Source organism: Centruroides vittatus, unplaced genomic scaffold (assembly GCF_030686945.1).
Source record: "Centruroides vittatus isolate TY-2023 unplaced genomic scaffold, ASM3068694v2 contig_10, whole genome shotgun sequence".
Taxonomy (NCBI): Eukaryota; Metazoa; Arthropoda; class Arachnida; order Scorpiones; family Buthidae; genus Centruroides; species Centruroides vittatus.
Genome location: NW_027120658.1, coordinates 5,457,239 through 5,482,493, shown reverse-complemented (window position 1 = coordinate 5,482,493; position 25,255 = coordinate 5,457,239). Strand labels below are relative to the sequence as shown.

The 25,255-nt window shown below is 25.9% G+C and overlaps 1 protein-coding gene across 2 annotated transcripts in view; it reads left to right on the top strand.

The window, feature by feature from the left end:
• Positions 1-25,255, top strand: part of LOC136976645 (protein turtle-like) — a 163,957-nt gene that overhangs the window by 77,189 nt on the left and 61,513 nt on the right. The gene's annotated exons all lie outside the window — the stretch shown is intronic.

Below are 25,255 nucleotides of genomic sequence, written 5' to 3'. Positions count from 1 at the left end.
ATATTTCTTATTTTTGTAGAAAAGTTTTTCATTTAGTAAATGAATGTTATGAATTTAGTGTTGATAAATAAATAAGTATTCATTATACATAAGTAAAGATATAGCTTATATGCATTATTAGTAGGGTAACCAGTGAGGGGACCATGGGGCCCTGGTCCTCTTATTTTGTAAACAGAAGAATTAAGAAAAAAATCAGTACAGGAAGAAAATTTGAATGTGACAAACATACTTATTCATAAGTATGTACAATAATTTATAGTTTAGTCTTCATCCATAACCCTATAGGGATGAATGTAGGTTTGCATTTTCTAATTGGAGCCTACAATATCGCTACTGTAATATGCACCTACATAAATAATTTAAGATACGTAGATAATAAACGTAAATTAACAAATTAAGGACAAATTTCAATAAGAATATACGCATAAATTTTTAAGTTTTTCAGTATATTAACTCAAATTAGGATTCTATATAGAAACTACAATTTTTTCAATGTTTAATAGTCTGAAAGAATAAACAAAAATGCCTTTATTTAGTCCCAATACTTAATTAATATAGCGAGTTTTATTAAGTCATTCTATTGATTAAACATCATTGCTACACAAGACAGCGTAGGCACTAATAAAATATATATAGTGTCTTACTTATTATATATAAAGGACTGATCTAAACCCTAAATATAGCTGTTAATAAGTCACTAATGACACACTACAGAAACAAATAAAGCAGTAATATATAGGTGCTAATAAAGTGCCTGTATAAGCAAGTATTACAAATGAAATATTGTTTTTAGATGGACAGTTTTGTATGATAAATGCACCTTTGCTATTCCCGAACTCATTTCAATCCTCCAATGGTTGTATTGTCAAGAGATTCAGGCAGCTATGACTTATCTAGAACACCTGATGTAATATGACATTTATAGCAGAGATTTGACTCGAATTCTGATTTAGAAAATTGAATAGAACTATTCGATATGGTAAATATTGTAATAACAATTCGTATATTTGCTTACGTTTCATTAAATAAGAATTTTATATTTATGAGAAAAAATTAATACGTACATATTAATTTCTTCTTATCAAAGATTAATTATAATTTTTAATATTTTTTTCTTTGAAAATTTATGTTATTTTATATATACTAAGGTTATTAAAGGTCGATACGTAGTTATTAACGTGGGAAATACTTTTAAATTATTAATATCTTTAAAGGACTATCAGATAAAAGGATATTTTAGGTAAAAATCTTCATTGGGCTGCAATTTGAAAAAATTGTAGATCTATAAATTCCAGTCGTAGGTTTGTGTGTTCGTCAATATCGAGAACGACGTAAGATAGATGAAAATGAGACCACATATGGAAAGAGTAAGGGCAGGAGGCCCCGATTAACTATACCGGTCTATACCGGAAGCCACATGATTTAAATTCAAAAATGTTTTCCCAGAACAGAATTACATAAATGACCGGCATGACTCTGCTGTTATCAGGAAAATTATGATGTACAGGAAGAAGACACTACTAATTTGAAATAGAGAGCATATATTTTAAATTAAATAAATTAAAAAATATGATTAAAATTTTTGCTCGTTCTTCCATAAATTTCCCATAAGATTTATTAATATTTATATGCTTAACACTGTAAATAATTTTGATGGGTGTTAATATATTTATAATCATGAAAATTAGATTTGATTATAAATTAAATTATAAAATAATATAAATCGGATAATTGTACAATAACGGAATTATGTCATCAGTTGTCAATAAATGAAGAGTATATTTTCTTCCAAAAACTATATCTATATCTAAAAGTTCAGGTTGAGTAGAGAATGAGTTCTCAACTGTGCTTAAGGCACGTTCCTCTCCTTCTAGAGAAAATGATGAGCGAAAGATACTTATCTCTTGTAAGGAGTTAAAGTGCATCTTTGTTCAAAATTTCAAAAATCTATTGCCAAATAGCTTATGAGATATCAACTAAAATAGTTCCCAAGTCTATATTACTCCAGAGGAGTAAAGAGCAAGTTTCTATAAAAATAGTAACCTAATTGTAACACTCTAGCCACTATTTCATCAAAAAATTTCGTTAGAAAATCATTTTATGATGGGAAATTCTTGTAAGCTGCAATAACTGTTACAGTGTTTATTATTGAGAATAAATTGAAAGACTAAATATAATAATATTGATAAATTAAACTGAATAAAAACGATTTTGGTATATGTTTATTACTTAATTTTTAACGTTTATTTTAATAAATAAATTACGATATGAATAACATTTTATCGATTATTATATGCATTTTATTAATTTACTCAAGAAAATCAATATAATATAACACGACATTCTACTTATACAGAAATTATGCTGTAGTTATATGTATTATGCTGTAAATTACTGTTATAAAATTAGATTTATTAGTTATATTCTATCCAAGATTAATAAATTGTTTGGAATATTTTAAATATTATTTTTTAATAATTCAAATATTTAAAATATTCTTAAGAGTACAGAAAATATTTATTTTTTAATTCTATTTTGTGTTTAAAATTATACAGTGATTTATAAAGAAATCTAAACTGTTTATACTAAAATAAATATAATAATATATATTAATTATAAAATATAATTAAGATGAATTATAGAATGATATATATTAGATGCCATTTAAATTGACAACGAATACATCATTATTAATATCAAAATTGAATCTCGAAAATCTTATTTCTTTCCTTATTCAATTTGTAAATTTTATTTTTATGTTATTTAATTTAACATTTTCTTTAAATACGAATTATTATTTTTCATGAAAGTATCAGTTATCTACGGATAATTTTACACGACTTAATTAACATTAGAGGAGGAAAAAAAATTAATTAAAAATTTTCAAATTAATTTAATTAAGTCTTCTCGATGAAAAATAATAAATATTTTTAATATTACAACAAATTACAAAAAAATAAATCAGTAAATTATATAGATAAATAATAATAATAATAAAGTAAAATAAAATCTAACTATATTCAGTTTTATAGTTATTAAAAATATAGGGTGGTCAACCTATAGTCAGTTAACATATTATAAAGCCTAAACTGTTATTATATTCAAATATTTAATAATAATTTTTGTGATTTTCGTGAATTTTGTAAAGGGAAAAGCGAAAAAGCACATTATTCTAAACCCTGTTAACGATTCGTTCTCACACTGAAACACACAACTCGGAAACACAAACTGACTTTTGAGGATACTCTGTACATTGATTTTTTCACATAAATTTATTGTTAATAATCTCTGATCTATTTAACATTACGTAGAATGAATAAATAAATATTTTCTAACGTGTTACGAAAAAATAATTGAGCGAAGTAAACAAGAAAATTGTCATTTCCGACGAAAAAAAAATAAAATAAAATATTTATTATCCAATTAAACTGTGTTCAAATCAAATTATATTATAAAAAGAAATAATTGTATTATAATTTAGTTTTATGCAAAGATATAATCGAGTTATACCTAATTAAATTGTATTCATTTATTAATTGTAATGATTGAAACTCTTTAAACATTGTATTTGATTTTTCTGATTTAAAAAAATGGAAAAAATATTTAGGGATTAAATATTATTAAAACAGAATTTTAAATTTTAATATTCAAAGTATTAAAAATTGAAAACACAAAGTTAATATTTTCTAATTAATAGATTAAAATAATTATTGCAAATTTTTAAATATCAAAATATTTTAATTATAATTAAATTATTAAATAAATTAGATCGAATTAAAAACTTGAAGACAAAAAAAAATTCAAATATTTAAGCTCGAATCTTTCTATATATATATTTTTTAATATAATTCGATTTATTGACGTCAGAAATGCAAAATTGAATATATTTTACGTAAATATTATCATTTTATATCTTAATTTTCGATTTAAGCATAAAAAATTTGATTATAAAATCAAATTTAGACACTGAACTTGGAAGAAAACTGAAGGAAAATTTCGAGTTTTCTACACTTTCCTCTTAAAAATAAACGAAATTTGATTTAAATTCTGTTTAAAATTAATGTTATTTTCTTGGAAGAGAAACATAATTTCAAAATAAGAATATGATATTTTTCTCTGATAAGCAATGGTTTAATATTGTTTTATGATTCCCATGACTATTGATTGGTCCATTATTGGTGCCATCTGTTGGAAGATAAGATTCCTGTTGCTTAGTTGGAATCGATTTTAATCATTCTCGATATCTTCACTGTCAAATAAAATATTTTATCTCCAGGATAAAGCTTGTTTTGGATTGAAAAACAACGAATTATTTTCCAAAAAATCCTGATAAATTGTTTCCGGATGCATTTTCATCCGCATCTTTTCGCTATCGTATATAAAAATATTAGTTTCTTATGCACTTATCGAAATTATTTTGTAAAATTTTCCTAAATATCTTGATTATTTTTTATAGATTTTTTTCCCTAAATTTAATCTAAGATATTTGTTAAAATATATTTAAAAAAAATATATTACAAATCAGCACTGTCAATTTTTAAAAAATTACTTTCAAAGAGTAAATCATTATGACTAGAAGAGGGAAAATTGTGTGAAAGTAGGAATAAACTTTTATTAATGTAAAGAATTATAATATTTATATCAACTTAAAGGTATTTTTGTTAGGAGAAGTATTCTAAGATACCATTTTCTCTTGATTATAGTTGAATATCGATACAGCTTGTACTTTAATAGTATAGATTGATCACTAGAATTAACATAAACACTTCAGATTATCATATGAAATAGTTTTCGAGATATTCTTGGAGAAAATACGGACAGACAAATGGACGGAACCCTTACGTACGCTGCTGTTAAATCTCTAAACACTAAAATATTTAGAAAATATAATAAAAATATACTTAAAAATAGAATTCTAGGTATTATGTTATAATTTAGAGAACACAACTTAAAGACAAAAATATGTCCATGACGAAATATAGATACAGAAAATGGACATAGATTTTCATTGTTTTATTATATAATATAACAAGGTAAAAGTTTAACGAGCAAAAATTATTGTGACTTCGTTACAATGCCTGGCTGGGATTTTTAATTATGTTCGAGAACATATATTTTATTTAATTTAAAATATATGTTCTCGCATTTCAAATTAGTACTGTCTTCCCCTGTACATCATACTTTTCCTGATAACAACAGTCATGCCGGTAATCATGTTACTCTGTTATGGGAAACAATTTTGAATTATAATCACGTGATTTCTAGGTAAGATCAGAAGTTTATATATAGTTAATCGGGGTCTTCTGTCCCTGAGTTTTTTTATATTTGGTCTCGGTTTTCATCTATCTAATACCGTTCTTCAGATAAAGGAAGGGCAGACAGACAGACGACAGTGGGAATTTATAGATCTACATTTTTTAAAAATTGCTTAAAGATAACAATAGACTCATTGTAAAATGAACCCTCCAATAAGCAGAACTTATAAAAGTAATCATTATTATCGTTTTCCTTTCTACTTATTCAAATTTTAACATTGAAAAATGATATAAATGTATTTTAAATACATAAAAAAAGCATTATTCTTTATATTTAAGCTTTATTTAATACACTTCGCGTTGAAAATATGTGTTAAAAATTCAAATAAATTATATGAATATATTTTTGGTAATCAAGCAAATTTAAAAGTTTTCAATTGTATATAAGATAAAGTTTTTATAAGGAGGTAAAAAAAGCTAAATTGCTTTAAATTGACTTATTTTCTTTAACTTCTTTATTGTGTTAGCTTGTAAAGATTTATCTGGTCACACTACTTTCTACTCGCCTCACTTTTCTCATTAGGAACTAAACAGTGTGTGGAGGAGAGACCTTATCGTTTTAGAAGCTTTGTTTCCCAATGTTAAAATTTACGATGAGTAGCAGAAAGTAGTATTTTATTTCTTTCAGAAATTGCGTTGTGGTAATCATTAGAACGTTTTCGTATAATTTTCTTTCCAACTTTCTAAAAATTCTTTTTGTTTCCTTTACGACTGTGTGTAATTATGGATTTTCTCTTTAATGAATAAAGAAAACTATAAGCTACCGAGTCAAATTAGTCAACTAATTACTTAATTTAAAGTGATTGATATTTCTAAATGTAAATATATATTTTTTAATTCTGATTTTAAGGAAACGGTTTACAATAGTAAAATATTCATAGGAGCATTCAGGAAGTGGGCACGAGACATTTGTCACCTTAATAAGACGTTTTTCTTCTTGAAATATACTTTTAGGCGTGTTTTTATATACGTACATTCAAACCTCGATTTAGCGTTACCATTTGTTTGCTTCTTAAACTAGTAGTATATTGGGTGTAGCGCTAAACTGAACCATCTTACACATTAAGAATTATGTATAACAACGTTCGACAGTCACATGATTCGGCGATAGCACTCGTTTACAATGCAAATCATCATGCAATTTGAGGAAAATGCGTACACAAGTGTTTATTGTTGCTTTACGAGGGTGACGGACGCTATTTAGAAAGGTGCTAGATCGAGGTTTGTTTTTATATAAACCTAAAAGTAATTACACACATTCGTACAAAATACATATAAATTAAATACAAACCTGGATTAGCGCCTTCCTGAATAGCATCAATCTGGTAAAGCGAGAATAAATACTTAAATGCGGATTTTTTATGTGCAAAACCCATGCATCCTTACGATGATATCTGGATAAAGCGCTAGAAATATTCACTATTTTCCACAAATTTACAATTATTAAAAAGATATATAAAAAGTTTTTCTGGTAGAATATGTGAAGTTTTTATGATATGGAGATAAAAGGGAAAAATTGTTAATCACTCTTTTATCTCGAATTTTAACAACACTTTCTCAGCATTTTATTTCATAACATCGATACCAATAAAAGTCCATCCAAAAATGTGTTAACGTTTTATGTTATTCATAATGGTCTTCCTTTGTGCAGTTTAAAAGAATTTTAAGGCCTCTCGGGTTTCTTCTTTATCTTAGACCTATTTGAAATGAGTATCTCCTCTAGGTATCTACTCATTTTTATACTTGAAAGGAAATGAGCACTTCTTTACGAATTACTCAGCGCATATTTTTTATTTTTTAAATTAAAAAATATATATGTGTATAAAAAATATGTGTATAATTTTTCTAAAGTTAAATATATTTTTCTCTAATTTATTTAATTTTTTTAAAGTTGTAATATTATATAGAATGAAAAAAAAACAGTTTAATACTTTTTACATTAATAAATATTTAACTATTTGAATTATTAATAAATTTTTTATGAATTTGAAATTAAATTAACTTTATGTTTAATAATTATCAAGATATGTTTGAATGTAATGTTATATAAATTAAGTTTTATGTATTAATTTATAATATAAAATTGTCGATCTATTTATTAATTATATGCAATTTATATATTTGGACATAGATTTAAATAGTAATAATTTTTGAGTAAGTTTCTAAAATGTTTCGGCACATTTTAAGACTTTTATTGGCAAAATTTCAAGATCCTTTATTTAAATTTTAAAATTTTTATTATAATATTTGTCTTCTTTTAATGTGAGCTATACATAGAGTTAACGTATAAAATAAATAGCGAATATTTCTGATTTTTTCGTTTACACACACACAATATTGTGTCAAAGAATCTTTAAAGTTCTTAAAAGTGGTCAAATGGTCAGTTGCAGAGTGTGCAGGTAATTCATAAGGGTCAGTTGCAGCGTGTGCAAGTAATTTATAAAGGTCATTAACAGGATGTGCAAATAATTCATCAATGTAAACTGTAAGATGTGCGAGTATTCATAAAGGTCAGTTGCAAAATATGCAAGTATTTATAAAGGGCAGGGTGTGCAAGTAAGTTAGACATTTGTGAAAATATAGCAAAGCATTTTAGTTTGTGTACTGAGTGAGAAAGATCTCATTTTAAACAACTTTAGTAAATAATGTGGTCGGCAACTTAGTCCTTGCAATGATTAACTGATTTTGGGCCTCCCTATAGTTAATATTGCCTAAAGTAACGTTTAATATATAAATCTAAGCACACATTTTATTAATCTTGTGTTAAATATTCAAATATTAAATATATGTTTAACAGGCATTGAAATTAGGCGCTGTTTTCAGTAGGTATCAGTCAGTTAATATCAAAAGATAGGCAATATTCTTTTATTAATCTATCGTTATTGCTGAAATATTATACAGAATATAAAGAAAATTATAAGAATTAGCGTTCGAAAAATGTATCGAAAAGATATATTTTTAAATTAATTAATTTTTAAATGTTTGTTTCTTCGTGACTCTACCTTAATGAAGATAATTGAACGAAAAAACAAAAAATAAATAGTGTAATATATAAATAATTATCTAAGTCATGTAATTTTATTTTTTATTCTTTACTGAATAAATTATGATCTTTGAGTAACTGTCATGGTTGAGTAACCGTGATGGTTTCAAAATTGAGATATAATTTAAATTTAAAAGTCAAGGAATTCTCTCAGAAATATCCAAGTATTTCCAATTTAAAACAAAATTAAATGTATGCAGTCTAGTTTCTGAAAAGAATTTTATTTTTTTCATTGCATTAAAATTGTTTAGAAGAGAACTAAATTCCAAATATCCAGAGGATGCAACTCAAGATTTCAATAAAAGTAATTTGATGATAAAGAATTGTCGTTTTGAAGTTCTTGATCAGAAAGAAATTGTAAAAAATAAATTTAAAAAATGAAAATTTCTTTCCGATTCAAACTCGAGAACGAAGAAAATAACAAATTCGAATTAATTCAAATATGTTAAATTATGCGTTTATTTAGATTTAAATAAAACTTAATTCTGGTAAATTGATAGAATCGAAATCGTTGAACAAGGAAAATACATTTATTTAAGTAATAAAGATTAGAATTTAATTTTTTTAAAATTAATTTATTCTCTATAAAGACAATTTTACAGCATTTAAGGGTCATTGAACATTAATTGAACCATTGAAAAGTGTTTGCGAATTTCACTAATGCAAGGGATTTTATATAAGTGTAAGTGAGTATAAAAGCAATTATTTATTGTGACATTGTCACAGTGCCAGGTTGCAATGTTTAATTATCTTTTCATCTAAAAATGTCACGTGACTTCCGATCCAGAGCGGAATTTCGTAAACAGTAATCGGGTCTCCAGCTCTTAAACTTCCCATTCCTGGGTGTGGATTTTCATTTAACTCCGTTCTCGAGATTAACGAAGAACAGACAAACAGACGGACGACACTGGAAACTTATAGGTCTGTCATTTGAAAATTTCAGTCTAACAAATAAATATCAAACCTAAAATCTCAGGATTTATGATTAAAATTATTATAAACATACATCAGACAAATTGAACAATGGATCAACAAAGAAGTATAGAGACACGTGACTCCTAATCGTTCTCATTTTTCTCAATAGAAGAACTGATTCCAATGTTGATTATTTCAATTGAACTAATTCATTCAGATTCAATCCATTATTCTGGTGTTTTTATAATAGATCCGGTGTTTTGACTTTATTAAATTAAATAGAATTAAAATACTCCTGTATTTATTTAAATATTACTTTTTTCAATGTTTAAATTTTTTTTCTTTTTTAATATTTTCTGAAAAATATAACGATCTTGTAAATAAGATAGTCCTATAGAGCCATTGTATTTTATGTATCATATAAAAATTCTTTACAATGTATTATGCTAATATTTTTTGACGTTACTCTAGGGCTTTTTACATTAGATTTATATCCAAAATACTTTATCTAAGTTAATAATATACTTTGGATAATGTCTTTTTATTATTATAAGTTTATACACTGTACTTAGACTGATAAAGTTATATAAATTACAATGGTTAAATTAAGTATTTCTGTGAAGAATGTTGAAGTTATTAATAAGTCCAAAATATTTACCTTTAATTTTTCTTAATAGCATTACATTTATCTCTATTATATTCAGAAGTTTAAGTTTTATGCCAGAAGCAAAGTTAATTATCTTTTATTCCATATATTCAATTTTCATAAACTTAAGATTTACATTTAATACATACAAATAATCCCAGAATAAAATTATAAAATAAACAATAAATTATCCTACAAATCTATATTTTATTAGCTTTAATTTAATTATGAAATCATAATCATCAGCAAATAAATGAAGCAGACTTAAATTTACAATTTTAAAAAAATGTACTAAAAATTGCTTTAAAATTGAAAAAAAAACATTTATAAACAATTTTAAAAAGAGAAATATATGGATGCAATATGAAACGAGCGAGAAAGAAATTGGTTAATAACTTCCGTATCCTGTATGGCAGTATCGAAAAATCAATAAATGTCATCGCATGATTATGACAAATTTTTGATACCGAAATGGTCTTAATTTGATAAGCCATTTTTCAGGTATGGAGGAGAAAATAGCTGGGTCACAGACATACAGACGATCCCACTTAAAATGATGTTTAGTCCAATTCAAAACATTCGTATCAATCAAACTAGCATTTATTTTCACGAAAATATTTTTTATACATGTTGTATAAAAATTATGCACTATTATATATATATATATTACTTTTAAAAATAAAAAAAAATAATAATATAAATAGTAAAAGGAAAGAAGCTTATAAGGTATGCAAATAAATTAAAATACGTACATATAATCGTTAAAGCATGAGTAATTGATAATTTAAACAGATTTTTGAGTTAAATATATTAAAATTTAGTAAAATAAATTTTAAATGTAAAAAAGAATTACAGTTTCTTACAGTCCATGTCTTAATTAATTTATTATTGCTGATTTCTTTGCGTTATTCTCATGACACATTATTCGCATGAGAATAACTTCATAGAATACAACAAATCATATTTTTATGTCATTCTCTGCAATATTTATTAAATAATGAAAAGTTAAAATCGAGTAAATATTACTATTCTCTTCTCTTCAGTAAATATAATTAATAATTATTATTAGGACGAGAATAGTTAAACCATTTACGCCACTACTTGTGAACAGAGTATTACTTGAATTTTTCTTCAAAAATTCTAAAAGTTTATAAATATTGAAATAAAGGTTTTATTAAATTATTCAAAGTTCTAAAATCTGTAAATATAATTTCATTTAAAATTAATCGAGGAGTTCTATTTCGAATTATGATACTGACACTTCTTTGTATCAAAAAATGACAAGTGTAAAGCTGAGTTAAGAGGTAATTTCTACAGATTTCCTGAAGTTTTTGGTTTTTCACAATGATCTAGAATTAATAAATATATTCAGAATCAATCGAGGAGTTTGTTTGTTGGTTGGTTTATGTATGGTAACACGACACGAGAACGATCTGTCAAGAGGAAATGTCTCCAGGAGTACTTTCTATGAAAAACTGGCTCCTATTTTTGTGCTACCAATGTGAAGAAAACCCGGAAAACTGCACCCATTGGTGAGATGCAAACCCATGTCCAATTAAAATTTGGGAATTCGGGAACTTTCTAGAATTTTTCGAAGATGGTGGTTTATATTACAATATAGTTCAATTTAATATATGTCTGTATATTCAATAATATGTAGCGAATTTACAAAAATTCCAGTTTCAGTGGTTTTATCTACTAGACCAGTGGTGTGCACATTAAGTGAGGACTTACTTCTTTATTTAAAAAAAAGAAATCAGTTGTTGAAACAGATTTGAGAGATAAATTTAAAAAATCTGTAGAAATCTACAATGAATCAAAGATTTTAAAATCAATAAATATAGCTTAAACTTCTCTATCAATTCTGGATACATTTATAGGAGTTCTATTGAAATTACGATAACAAAGTTATCTCACATCAAAGAAAAGACGTCGTCCTAATAACACTGAATAAATTTGAAATAAAACAAGAAATTTAGGGATTATTACAGTGAATCTAACTCATTTCTATTATAAAAGGGCAAGAGGATCAGCACATACAAAAATATAGGAATGTAGTGATTCTATTGGAATGCATTGACTACACCCCCCAAAAATAGGATTTACTTGGATGTGCTGACCATATTAAGCGTTACAATGGCATCATTATCATTTTTCAAAGATCAATGCCTGAGCTTGGATAACCTTTTAACACATTCCATTTGTATTAAGGAGTTAGATAGCTTAATCCCATTTTCTTTACTCGTGTACTAAAGTAATGAAATAATCAATAGTAATATACATATTTATTAAACAGATAAATCAACTTATTTATTGTAAAGTTAGAAAATTACTTCTAATATTAATTTAACAAGCTGTTTATTATAAATAATTGATTAAAGTTAGTGAAAAGAATGATAATGACTACTCATTTACTTCATTTTATCCATTCCAATGTTATAAAATATAAACGAATGAAGGCATTATTTTTCACATTTAAAATTATTAAAATATTTTTATATTTCATAAAAATTTTATTAAATTTTTATTTATTTATTTATTTATTTATAATTATAAAGTTTTGAATTTAATAAACATAATTAATTAATTTTCTATATTTATTTATTTTAGTCTAATTTCTTTTTATTTTATTAAATTATTTTAAAAAACAATAGATTTATTAAATTTTTTTAAAATTATAAACATTTTTTAAAGTAAAAATTTATTAACGAAAATAATACAAAATATTTATTTTTTTGTGTTATTTTATTTTTATATTTATTTAAAAAATAAAATTATAATAATATATTAATATAATAATAACATTTTTATTATTTATATTGTAATGTAATTTTTCTTTACAATTTTGATAAAAATTTATTCAAAAATTTTTGATAAAATTTAATTTGTTTTTTTAACCGCTTAAAATTTTAATTTTTTAATCAATTTTTATAAAAATATTTTGAAATATTTGATTTACATGAAAGCTAAACAGCTACGTTTTAGGGCCTCACTCTATGAAAACAAAATTTCAGGCCTCTCGCTTTCAGACTTATTACTACTTTAGTGGAGGGTGAACGGCCTCTAAATTAAGGCCCTCAGTTCTGCATATACACTTGTAAACGTAATTGTTTTTTTTTAGAAAATATAATTAATTGTAATGAAAAAACAATTTTAGAATTTAGTTCTACGATGGTTAACTGACTCTTGGTCCATCCTGTACTTTTTGTATTCAAAATAAAAATGAATAGAAAAATAAAATACATGTATATATTTATTTTAGTAAAATACGAAAATATTCATTAATTTTCATTATTTTATTTCATTTTTCTTGTAGATTGAATTTTGTACTTATCTGCATAAGAGGAATATAACTATAATTAACTTTTATATATATATATATATGCTGTGAAATATGCTGTATTAACTTAAATTTTCAATATATCTTAATATATTTTATTCTAAGGTAGACAAATATTTTTTTCTAAAGTAAATAAACAAATACATATATATTTTTTTGGAATAAATTAAATTTATTGCTCTGAACGAAGTGTGTGAATTCATTTCATTGAAATGTAAATGAGCAAAAAAGAAATTCTGATGAAAATTAGGCACGATATTTTCTTATTTTATTTATTATGTACACCTACATAAAATCACAAAGCCATATTTGCATATAAGCTGAACAAAGCTTCTGTTTAGGGCTTTGCTTTATGAATCTACAGCATTTTTACATGCATCATTACTTGGTACTGTACGTGGAGAGGGCCCGTTACATGTTATAGATTAGGGCCACAAGTCCAATCCTGCAAATGAAGCGTACATTTTAAAATATTCATGTTATAATACTGTACAAATATTGCACTTAATAATGCAAGATGTCTACATATTAAAGCATTGTACAATATATTAAAATGAAAGAAAAATATAATGAAACCACATTTATACAAATTCAAAATATTTATTTTATTAAAGTCAAACACCTAAACGACGGCCACTGACGTGAACATAAAAACTGGCCGTTGTTCAGAGGTTATTTTGTCAAAAATGTTTCTGAAAATCGCCGTTGTTTACAGGTTGCCTTTATTGGACGTTCGAGAAATAAAATTTAAAAAATAATTTATGCATTTTATAATAATGTTTACCACTAAAAGTTTCTTGATTATTGTGTATATAAATGAAGAGAATTAAGTGATAATTATGTTAAAACAAACGCGTAGCAACAGATGAAACCCGAAATGAAATTAAAGATGATAATTAACATATTGATTTTATTAGTGGTACAAAGAACAATAGACTCCCCGTGTTGTTCTTCAAATTATCTAGCGAATTATCTGGTCTAATGACATCACATGACTAGTGATTTGTTTGATAGCAGATGTTTCTGAAGTATCTTTTCTTCGCTGTAAACCATACATTTTAACCTCTTTTCGTTTTGAGAAGCTCAAGCAGTTTAGATCATGTTTTAAGCTTCAGGTCGTCTTTATTCGATTGCAGCTTTCCATTGATTTCCTTGACAAGGAAGAGATTCTAAGCACTGACAGATATATTTGGCAGCTGAATAATCTTAATATCAGCCTATAAAGAACAACAAAAGGTCTTCTTGATCTTGTTAAGCATGTACGAATTTTGAGTAACGTTGAATCTTCCCCATTAAACATATGATTGACGAGTCTCTCGTATCTTTACATAAAATTTTATTTACAAGTGATTTTTATTATGAAATTTTCTCAGATTTTTCTCCTTTAAAATCCCCGAGAAATTCATATATCTGGTCGAATTTCAAATGAGAGTAATCTTATACAGATTTCTCTTGTGTTAAAATTCTTCTGCTAAAAATTGAATTTTGATTTTTAATTTTTTTTTTTATATATTAAACTTTCTTCAGTTTTCAGTAAACAAATCACATCGGATTCATCAATCGAATGAATCTTTTTGATAAATATTTCTCTTTTCCTTTCGCGTGTTTACAAATAAAAACAAGTAAAAGTAAATTAAATTTCTTTATTTTGTTAAAACAGGTGAAAAATACATAATTTTTTGTTATAAACTTTACTGAAATGCAATAATAAATAAATTTTTATAAATGAACTGTATAGAAAATCATATAAATTAATAAACATGTTTAATTAATATACAGTAAAACCTGTACAAAACGGAATCCTGCCTAAACAGACAAAATTCTTCGGAACGAAGCAATTTTTTACGTTAAAAAAACCTGTTTAAAACGGAAAATGGGCAAAATGCTTCAGAACGGAGCAATTTTCTGTTAAAAACCTGCTCAAAAGGGAAACCTGCCAAACCGGAAAAAATCGGTACCGTGCGATACTGGTTTACACAGGTTTTTACTATACACGTTTTAATTCGAAATTCATGCATATTTATTAAATTATTATTATCAATAAACGTGCCTTTATGAAATTTTAATTAAAAATTATTAATTGTACTTAATTCTTATATATTTATAAAAGTTTTTGCCCCCAATAAAATATAGGACCAAATGGTCAATTATGGTGCACACGTGTCTCGGGTTTCAATTATATTTCTTAGGTATGAAGAAAATGATTTGATTCTGTTGAAAGTATGGTAAAATAAGGATTCTAGTTTCAAATCTCGAAGTGTTTATATGATTTTATTTGAAATTATTTTATTTAAAGAGGATTCGGGAAATAGTTTCAGGGTTAAATTGTAGGTTTTTTGGATGTAACCTTACTCCTTTAGAAAAAGCAAATCAGTCAGTTTTGGAAATGGACTTGGCTGAGATCATCACTATACTGTGGATTTGAAAAGATCATTTTCTTGTGACAGGTAATGTGTTTCAAATCGTTATGGTCCCGAATTTCGGGATAACGTTATTCTCTAGACTGCTCCAAATCCAACACACTAAAAATTGATTGCGAAGTTGAATAGAAACACATAAAAATATAATTTGTCATTTAAAAAAAAAATGTATAAAAAACCGATGCAAATATGGCAATTTTAACTTTTGGGTATGGTAATTTCGTGCTTCTATAATTATGAATGAATTAATTAGCATATTCATTAACAATTGCAACTTTCTGAGGAAAGGACGAGAAATAATTTCACAATAAAGGGTGGCCAAAAATCAGTTAATCATTTTAAATGCTAAATTTTTATCGTATTCAAACGACTCTGCAAAGTTCGTAAGTAATAAAATTGTTAACTTATGTCTTTGTTCCGGCCAATACAACGTTGTTAACTACTTTTGGGCTATCCCTCTACTTATATATATTTTCAAGATATGTATACACTTACAGAGATTAAACTGTAGTCAAGATACAAATTTGTATTTATAATATTTATAACATTGTCACGAGTTATTTCAATTGTTTACACGATGATAATTTTTAATTGAATGTAAAAAATAATTCATAAAAAATACGAATCGCTAAAATGGGGACTTTCGGAATGTCGTGAAGGAAAACGGAAGAATTGGCGTGATTGATTGATTGTATTTAATGCTAAGAATTGTTAATTGTCCGAAAATACTTGGTTAATGTAACGATGATTAGAGCCAAAATAAGAAAATAATTAATTATTCGTCACAAATGATTATTTTCGATTGAAAAAAGTGAAAGAAAGAGCATAAATATGGGGTCTTTTCTTGATGGCTAAGGTGATTGTAAGCGTAGTGAGCTGGAGTATCTGATGGAAAAAATAAGAGAATAGCAACTGCGAATGATAAATGTTGAATTTTTGTGATATTTTCCCATTTAGAATGAGTTATAGTGTTTACTATTAGAACATTTTGAATTTTATTCCAGTCGACGTTATGCTTAAATGGTGTGTTGAAAGCAATATCGAAACTTTTCAGAATTGCTGCAGTGTAACAATTAAATTTGTTTAGACTTTTATTAAAGGATAAGCGACATTCAATTACAAAGATAAATGTATACTTGACATTGATTTTCATGATTTTTGATGAAAATAAAGACCTTTTTTAGATTTGTGAAGAATCTGCCATCTTCCAACAAAGCGTTCGATCTGTCAAGGTGGTGTCTCCCGGGAGGGTTTTCTATTTTTAAGTGTTACACACGTGAAGAAAACCCGGGAAACTTCATGTAGCCAACCCTGTGGTGAGGTGCACACCCGCGACCAACTCCCAATGTTCAATCCATTCAGCCACTGTGAGCTTAGTATAATGAAGAAAAATAATTATAATTAGAGCGTTATAATTCATTTTATGATCGAAGTGACGATAATTGAGATGGTTTACAAACAAAACTTCAAAAAATTCAGTTCTAGATGCGATATTTTTACGATAGGAGCCATAAAAAAATCTTAATTTCCTTCGTTATAAATATCAGTTTTAAATATATTTGGATTGATGAAAAACAGTCATTATTACGGCAGCAAATCAGATAATTCATTAATTTTCCTTTCTTATTAGGCAGCAACTAGGACAAAGTCATCAGAAGATATTGCAAGATGAACAATTGTGCTATTAATGTTAATGCCGCTGCACTTATTCACAAAGAGGTTAAAATGTCATTTACATATAAAATATTATATTAAAGAATTATTATTAGTATTATTAATATTAAATTATTTAAATTTAGAAGTTTTAACATTTCTTATGCTTTATGAACACTGTGACTGAAGGACTTTATAGTGTAAACATATTCCGAATTTAAAGCAAGTTACATCAATCTGTTAATATGAATTTATTATATATATATTGGGTTCGACTTAGTGAATACTTTACAAAATGCTCTTCAAAGTATGATATTCAAACATCAGCAATTTTATGTATAACGTACGTGACTAATTCGTATTGATGTTGAATTTATGATATAATTAGGAGAAAGTGCTTTTCGTCTAGATTTCAATAAGTTACATTCTTGTGGATTGGTATGTCTTTGAACTAATTACCTTTTGAAATATATTTGTAATTAAGTGATGTTGATGATGATGACGATGATATACAAGTTAAATTTACTATTGAAACTTAATAGTAAAGTGTAGAGTAGTGTTAATTAAATTGGGAGTTTACACTAATTGGTTATGAATCTATCAACACTAAACATTATATGAACCATAATTTCAATTTTTAGAAGTAATAAATAAATAAATATTAAGTTATATGTTGTTAAATGATAAAATTGGAAAATGTATAAGGCCCCTTAAATGTCAGGATCTGTAAATGAAGGCCCTATACGTATAGCACGAAGTATTATCTTTACATATAGTGTTAGCTTCGGTTACAGTCACAGTTACATATAATACAGTTGCATACATTGTCTTACTTATAGTATTATCTTCAAATGTAGTGTGATCATATATCATAATGATAGGTTTACAGTATATTACTTACCAGACTGTAGCATAAGTTGGGGGGTGCTGACCTAAGGAAATACTACAACTATACGAAAGTTTTATTATATTATAATTAAACATAATTTTTCAGTTAATTTATAACGAACTTTTATTTAGAATAAACGACCGGTTAATTTACTTGTTATATGGATCTACTACTTTTTTAAAGTATAATTTTCTATGAATTTTCTCTCAGAGATGTTATTTTACACCCTTTGAAATCCTATATGAGAAAAATAGCCATAACTTCACCCTTCCTACTCGAATATAACGAGAAAAATATATTTTAAAATTCATTCTACTTACAAAAAAAATAATTTTAATAAATTTGTATAAATATATTATATTATTTATTTAATAAATTTAAGTTTTAATATCAAAAAATTCCGATTTTTCGATTGATTAATTCATTTTTAAATGCTTTTTACTCCTTAGAAATAATTAAATAACTTTTATAAATTTAAAAATTTGAGTAATTATTTGTTTTAAAATATCGAAAATAATTTAAGCAATTAAAGTATGAAAACAAAATTGAATTGCGTGACAATCAATTTTAGAATGATTTTTTCCAGCTCGTGACTGTTTTTCTACTCGAATGTATTGCATAAATCCTTAAACATGTATAAATATATAGCAGAACGTTTATCTGTATGTATGTGTATCCGGAAATTCTGAGATATAACTCAAATAATACGCATTACATCGTACGTGTTGTCACGTATGGCTCACAAATATTACGTTTTATAACGTTAGTAGTGACGTTACTGTGATAGGACGTAGTTTATTATTAAAAATTGTTAATTATATACCTGAAACGAGCATAAATGCGACGGTATGTAGTCACACAAGGAAATCGTGCTTATCACGGTCTTGAAAATTTAATTTTAATGGATGTCTGTCAGCGAGGCTCCTTGCGGACAGCAACCATTAAAATAAAAATTTAGAATAATTGAATTATTCATGATATTTATTTTAAATTAATTTCCATCATTTGTTAATTTAATACATGCAATAATCATTTTTACCCTCAATTTATTCGGGGCATAATTCTTGGATGGATGTTAGAGAACAAATTTCGTGAAAAGAAAAATATAAAAAATAGAAATTCTAAATATTTGAAGTGAAATATGTTTTCATGAATGACTAACTGAATTCTTAATATAAAAAGTGAGGAAGGAGATCAATTTAAAGAAGAGGATATTAGCAGTTTCAAAGAAATTCCCAAATCCTTAAGTTGTTAGTAACTGAATACCACCGAGAGTTGCAGAATTTAGAATTACATTATGCAAGAGTAGAACAAAGTACAAAACAGAATTTGGTTGAGAAATGATTTTTTTGATATAATTGTCTGGAACAGGATAAAGTTTAGTGTTTTCGTGCGTATGTAATCCGGAACTGAACCATTTAAATAGAACAGAAGATGAATAAATAAGCATTTTATATTCTTCAAGTGTTAATAATATGCCGTCAGTTTGGATTGATAAATAAGAGTAGTGTACTGAATTCATAACAGTAATATTAAACTGTATAAAGTGTATGTAAGATAGAAAAGCAATTAAGTAAAAACATAAAATGTTTTAATATCATGTTTCAAAATTGGTGATATCGCGTCTAGAATTTCGTATTAAGATACCACATCGATTGGTTCGAGTTCAAAAAGAATACGTCCGACCTCGAAAAATCTATTATTTTTTTCTAAAAAAAAGCATAGCTATATTTATGCTTAGTTTATTAAACTTCATCAATTTATGTTTAAACGATGGGCAAGAAGCAATAAACGACACTAAATCCTTAGTTAAGTCAATAGGTGAATTATAAAGTTCTGCATCATTAAATGTGGTGGGTTCTTGCTTCACCACGGGCTAGCCGGGAATTATCCGAGATTGATTCACGTGTCTAACACTTAAACAGGGGCCAGTTTCCCATAGAAAGTCTCCCCCTTTGGCAGGTTGCCCATGTGTTGCGTTGTTGTATCCCATCAAACCAAACTAAAATGAACATAAAATAAAATTTTAATAATAATTCAAAGGTTATAAGCAAATAATTTATAATAATATATTTAAAAATAGAAATTTTCAATTATTCTCAATATATTATTAACCGTTCAGTAAACGAACGGATAACAAAGTTAAAGTAATCCAGTAGATACCATTCACTAGGATAAGATTTCTTAGTTCAACAACTAATTTTAAGATGTTGTATTCAAAGGTAGATTTAACACTAAAAGAAGTTTCTGATGATAATTAATTTTGTGAGTACCAATTTTATTCTGATACTCCTGAGATTTTAATCTTTGAGTATCATTGTAGATAGTTTATTGTTCGCTTGAAAGATTTAAAATACCAGTAACTTATAATGAATGTTGAAATTGTTAATACAAAATTGAAAAATTCTTGTAATTAAAACTGACAATTGAGAATGAAGTAACTCTACAAGCATGACATTATGGAAAATTTTATTTATTATTTTAATATAAATTCTTTAGTTAATATAATCCTCGGATTTCTTATTATTTTTATTCAAAATAATTGTTTTGTTAATCTAACTTATAAGTCTCTAAGTGCAGTTCCAATCAGATTGCATCAGCTTAGGTGTTTAGGTGGTCAATTCCAATCAGACTATCTGACGATCGATTCTAAACAGATACTTTCCTTGTCTGAAATTTTTCTAACATAATATAAATTTATGCTATAAATTAAAGTAATTGTTTATATTAATTTATATAAGGTGCAGCATGATTAAACATTATACAGGAGTAATCGAATACCTTTTTCTTACTTGTACACCAGCAAATGTTGAGTATGTTGAAAAAAATTGTTTAAGAGAGTTACATAAGCTATAAATCATTATCGTAATTGTAATTTTGGTCATACTTTCTCCATTATTTCATATATATAATTAATATTCTTATAATTATAATGGTACTTTTCCGTTGCTTAAAACACTGAATGATTATAACAGTATAAAAATATAACATTAAATAATTATTTACTAAATTACAATTCGATTTTTAAAGCAGAAACTGTAAAATTTACTAATAATATTTGAAATTTTTGTCGAATTTTTAGTAAAAAAAAAATAAATTTTGACTACGTGGCTACTCTATCAGCATCACATTCTCACATGTTGATGTTTCCAGCTCATAAAGTAAAAATATGAGATTTTTCCATTCGATCCGTTCTATCCTCTTCTATATTTTCACTATATAACAATTTTTAAAAGAAATTTTTATTATTTCTATTGAAACTACAAATTCAACAGAATGTAGTAATCCATTCCTTGTATCCTTTCATGAATATAATTTCAAATTGCTCCCTAAAAATAAGATAATATATAGAGTGCAAATTAATTCTATGATTTATAAATTTAATAAATTTGATAAATTAATTAATATAATTGTCAAGAACAGATTTATAATTTGAAATTTTAATATTTTCTATAAGGGCTAATGTATTTCCAATGGTAGAGCATGTTGTAGAGGATGTCACTTCTTAGTACACATCTGGTCAAGCTTTAAGAAGGGAAAAAACAAAATATATATATTTTTTTGGATTTTTATTTTACTGATTCTATTTAATGCTTCTTTAATAAGTATTGAATTCCATTTAATACTTATAATAACGTAAAGAAGGGGATTTCAAAATGGATCATAAATCTAATTCATTTGATATGTGGATAATGTTTTTTGTATCAATGCAATTACAAGAGTTCTTTCTTCTTAACTTCCACTTTGCTCAATCTCTTCATTAACGATTTAGATGAAAAATCGATCGTCAGATAAATCAATAGATGAAAAATTCATCAATATATACGTTTAACAAAGGGAAAATTGTATAAGAGATGAATTATTTATTAATTATTAAGACGAAAAAAATGGCAATTTTTAAATCAGAAAATAAAATTCCATATTTTACTAAATTATTTTTATAAATAATTCATATATTATTAACATATATAATTGCTAAGATACGAATTTTTGTAGACTTAATGATTTTAGAAAATCTTAAATTTTCTGAAATATCGAATGGATAAATTTTACTAATCTATTTATTAAAATATTTGATAAAAAGTTTTACAGTTTAAAAAAGAATTTGTTTAAATAAACAAGAATTACTGTATTGTATACAATATGGAAATTTTGTTTATTTGCGTATTGTATACACGAGACGATGTATGTTTATGAATCGGTGATAAATTTAAAATTTCAAAAAAAATATATTTAGTTTTATTTTGTAAAGAACGACGAACTGTTAAATTTTTATATATATATATATATATATAAATATATCATAAATTATAGCAGAATGCGAAATTTTCTATCTGGAGTTTATTAGAAAATGCCATATTTCATTACACGATTCCATCCTTAGATAGAATAGGATTGTCTTGTCTGGATATAGTTACTGCAGCAATATAAAAAAAGGTCAATAAAAAAACTATTTACACCAGATATCATCCGAACATTTTCTTTTCTCATTGGATTTTATTTTTTTCCACAACAATCAATTTTTCCACTTCTTTGTGCCTTTTTTCCCTTTAATATCTAGAAAAAGATGATTATCTGTAAGGAAATTTTAATATATTTTTCACAATTTCTTTGATAAAAATTTAACGATTTTTTTTATCTGAATTTATATAATATATAATTAATAATCCCGCTTTTATAACATTAAATTTGTAGGAAGTTATTCTGGTTTGCATATTTTTTTATTAAAAAAAATAAATTGATAGTAAAAATTGTCTTTAATTTACTCTATTGTATAGGAATTAGGGAATTATTTACTCTAATTCCTATACAATAGACTAAATTAAGGACAGTTTTTACTATCGAATTTTTTCAATTTTTCGGTTATAAATGATTTAATAAATGATATACATCATTGCTCGTGTTTTAATATAGATTAATTATAAATTATTCACTGTAAATTGCTGTATTGTTGTAAATAGTGTTTAATGTCAAAAATAGAAAAATGGAAAGATAAAAGATCAATGACCCGAGGTCAAGAGTCAACCGAATTTTCAGAGCTTACACAACACCTCATCTATTGATCAGATCTCTCATCGTCTGTCATGTGCTATTTGATTCACACTTGGTGTTCTTTTTCGTTTATTGACAAGAATACTTACATGTTGTTCTTTACACTTACATGTTGTTCTTTCTCGGTCCTAAATTCCTTCATCTTTATCTTTTCGTTTTTTATATTTATCTTTGACAAATACTTGATTATTCTAATAAATTTCTTTATTTTCTATGCGCTTTGTCTTCCAACAAATGGCGTAACACGACACGTGCTTCTGCATTTATAGAATTTCAATATTTAACTAAAATATCGTTATTTAGCAAGTATTGAATTATATAAAAAAGAAAAATATCGTAATTTTATTTTTAAGAAGTAAAATCTTTATACTTGCGTTTAGTGAAAGGGAAAAAAATTAAGTCAATATTTTTTTTTTGTAATTGTATCTTTTATTACACGCAGTCAAACTTCGATTTAGCGCTACCTCCTCTGAAATTTGTGCTAAATCAAACTGCAGTATATAAAATAATATAAATTATATATTAGTGATCCACGTAAACATTTGAAAAACACTTGATATCGTTTACAATACAAAATTGTACACTTAATAACTCGAGAGCGTGCTGTAAAAATGGCGCTATATCGAGGTGTTTGACTGTATTTTTATTTAAAACATTCAAAGAATTGATAAATTATATTATTAATTACGAATTATTAAACGAATTAATTTTGTTGATTAATTTCTTCATCCACGTCAACGGTATTTACACTTCCATTTATCTCATACGTGTATTTTAACACCGAATTTTAAATTAAACGATTTATTAATTAATTTCTACTATTCTAATCGAAGAAAACATTAATTTTGAGCGTAATAAATCGATTGAAATCGCATTAAATTTACACAAAATGTCGAAAAAATAAATAAAGAACAGGTTATTTAACACGGTGATTCGAGATGAGAAATCAGGAAATTGTGGATCAGCATTTATAGGCACTTGCACAGGTGAAGTCCGGAACTAAGTCTAACGACGAAGATATATCAACGCCTATTGTTCGTTGGTTCTTATCTAACCCGAGGCTAACATTCCAGGAAACAGCTTATTGGAAATCGATGCTGTGCTATTTGTTTCCTATGTTCCTTTGGTGAACATCATATTGACTTAAGTTGCATTTTGCTCTTTAATAGTGAGCTGGAGTAAAATAAGTTTATTGACGTTCAACCGATTGGTCAAGTTGTTGCTTCTTATCTCTGCCATGGCTGATTTCAGAAACGCCTTTCTCCAATAAGAGTGTTGATAAATATTTATAGATTGTTGACCTCTGATCCTTACGATGTTTCTTTGTGATAGTCATCATTAGATGAGTTATTCTGTACGATAGTGTGAGTGGGTAAACATTTTTATATAATATACCACTCTATACATATCTACGTCCATAAAAAATAAATAAATATTCTGATATTTTTTATGGCGCTCTTTTACTATTTATGTACTATTGAATGGGAAATAAATCGCGTATCTATCATTTTATGTATATAAAATTTTATTATATTTGACTATTTTTTATTGGAAATAAATCATTTAATTTTTTTATTTTATATTTACTAAAACGTCACCAGTTTTTGTGATGAAATTTGAAAAAATTGTAAATCTATAAGTTCCCTCTGTCTGTTTGTCTGTCCTTCCTTAAGCTCAAGAAAGATGTTAGGCAGATGAAAATAGAGATTAGATAAGAAATTTTAGGGGCAGAAGGCCCCGATTAGCTGTATAAGAACTTCCGCTCTATATCGGAAGTCACGTGAATTCAATTCAAAATTTTTCCCCTGAAATGAGTTAGATAGATGACAGGCACGATTCTACTGCTAATAGGAAAAGCATGATGTACGGGGGCAAGACACTAAAAATGTGAGATCTGGATCTTATATATTACATTAAATAAATTAAAAACATGATTAAAAATTGCAATCTGGCATTGTGATAATGACACAATAATTTTTGCT